At 38.9% G+C, this 2,022-nt stretch overlaps 1 pseudogene; it reads left to right on the top strand.

The window, feature by feature from the left end:
- The first annotated feature begins 865 nt into the window (after positions 1-865).
- Positions 866-984, top strand: LOC118605872 (annotated as a pseudogene).
- Positions 985-2,022: the final 1,038 nt, after the last annotated feature.

Genomic DNA, 2,022 nt, shown 5'->3' on the forward strand with positions numbered 1-2,022 from the left:
GCCTGGTTGCAGAAGGAGGTGCTCTGGTGAATAGAGAGTTATCGTGTTCTATATGTGAATTAGCAATTTATAATATACTGAAATACACTTAATACTGAATACTCCAAAAAGAACATGTCCTTTCTTTGATGAGTCAGTTGAAGTTTCTTCAGGATTACTTCTTGGCCTTATGGTCACCATAGTTAGCAAGAAATATCACTGTGCTACAACCATATGCCAATGTCAGCTAATACAATTCTGATAAATAACAGTAAGTTCACTGTAGATAAAATTCAGGCTTACCCAGGGAGATATTTACTTTATAATGTAGCCCCCTCAAGTTTTATTAATGGCAAAATTTGGAATCCTCAAAGTGCCTGCCTAAATACAAGCTCAGAATGAGTACTGATCTAATTTTCTATGGTGTTCAGCTCCTAGGCCTCTTTTTTATACCTGCTGACATTATCAGGAAAGGCAGTGGAAATGCATTTGCTCATGAGCCAAAATGCCTGCCATCCAGTAGTTGGAGATTCATTTTAGTGGCAGAGGGTGTGATAGTTAATCAGTGTTAAAAATAAACCACATGGAATGGAAACCAATGCACAATAAGAATCAACATACTCTTCAAATGTTAGATTCTGAATAAGCACAAAAAGCCAAAACTTTGGGTCCCAACTATTGAACATGCCATTCTCCTTCTCTGGGAGGCCACCTACTGTCACTTTTGTGCTCAGTCTTTTGGAACATCTTCCTTGTTAATGTTAAGTGATCACCCACGTTAATAAGTGGTAAGTGAAGACAAGCCTATGGACTGAGATGCTGCAAAATACTCACATATCTAACTTAGGAAAAGACAATGCCATGTCAAGGTCAGCCTGATAAAACTGTCTACAGCCATGCTACCCTGAACAAGCCCGATCCCGTCTGATCTCGGAAGCTAAGCAGGGTCGGACCTGGTTAGTACTTGGATGGAAAACCACCTAGGAAGATCAGGCCCTGTAGGCATAAAAAATTAAAAAATTAGGGATTGTAAGCTGACAAGGTTATTGCAGTCTGTGAGGTCAACCAAAGGTTGCCTCACCTAAAAAATAAAAATAAAAACAAAACAAAACTCCATATACAATTTTAAAGGCTTCTCTGGGTTTAACAAATCCATTACTAAATATAAAACATGTCCATGAGAGAAACAATTATTTCACTCACTGCTGTATTCACCCCAGAGAATAGTGTTTTGCATGTAGGAGGCACTTGATAAATATTCATCAGAAGAATGAACGGGTAGTCCATTCCACTGTAAACACCTCTACAATGGTAAGAAGTTTGAGTCTATATAGAAATAAAAACTCCTCTAGTATCCAGTTAGTTCCAGTACACCTTACTCAATGTCAGTGCTCCCAAGGCAGCAGTTCCAAAAACTTCATGCCGGTTGTACACTAACTTGGGTGTTTGGTTTCAAAGAAATAGTTATAATATAGTCATGGATGCTTTGGGAACCAGAGGAACACATAAATCTTAATACAAATGTACTAGTTGTAATGGCGGAATTCCAGAATGGTAATAAAGAGGATATTGGCAGGTTACTTTACGAAAGATCCTCAGATTATACGTAACACTGGCCCTATTTGCCCAGTTTCTCTGCACAAATGGTTTTGCCTTTTCTCTATATCTTGCCTGCAGAGGATTCTCTCCATTTTATCTATGGTAAAAATCTTCATTAGAGTTCATTTGAGCTGTCATGATATCATTACAACTGCTCTGCTTACATCTAACCTCCCTTCATTTAAGTTTATCTCTTATGATTCCACCTTTTAAAAACTGTTTCTGTTCCTAATATAATGAGGTCCAAACACCTCAGCAGGACCCAGAAACATGCTCATCTCTTAATATCCCTCTACCCCAACTCTACCAAATCCCCATCCCCAAGTATATACACATGATGCTTTAGCTGCATTGAGCCTGCCTTTACTCCTCATGCACTTTATAGCCTCCTTGTCCTTGCTCAGCCAGTTTCCTGTGCCTACAATGCCTCCTTATGTTGTCTAC

The sequence above is a fragment of the Rousettus aegyptiacus genome, unplaced genomic scaffold (assembly GCF_014176215.1).
Source record: "Rousettus aegyptiacus isolate mRouAeg1 unplaced genomic scaffold, mRouAeg1.p scaffold_m13_p_1, whole genome shotgun sequence".
NCBI classification, from domain to species: Eukaryota; Metazoa; Chordata; class Mammalia; order Chiroptera; family Pteropodidae; genus Rousettus; species Rousettus aegyptiacus.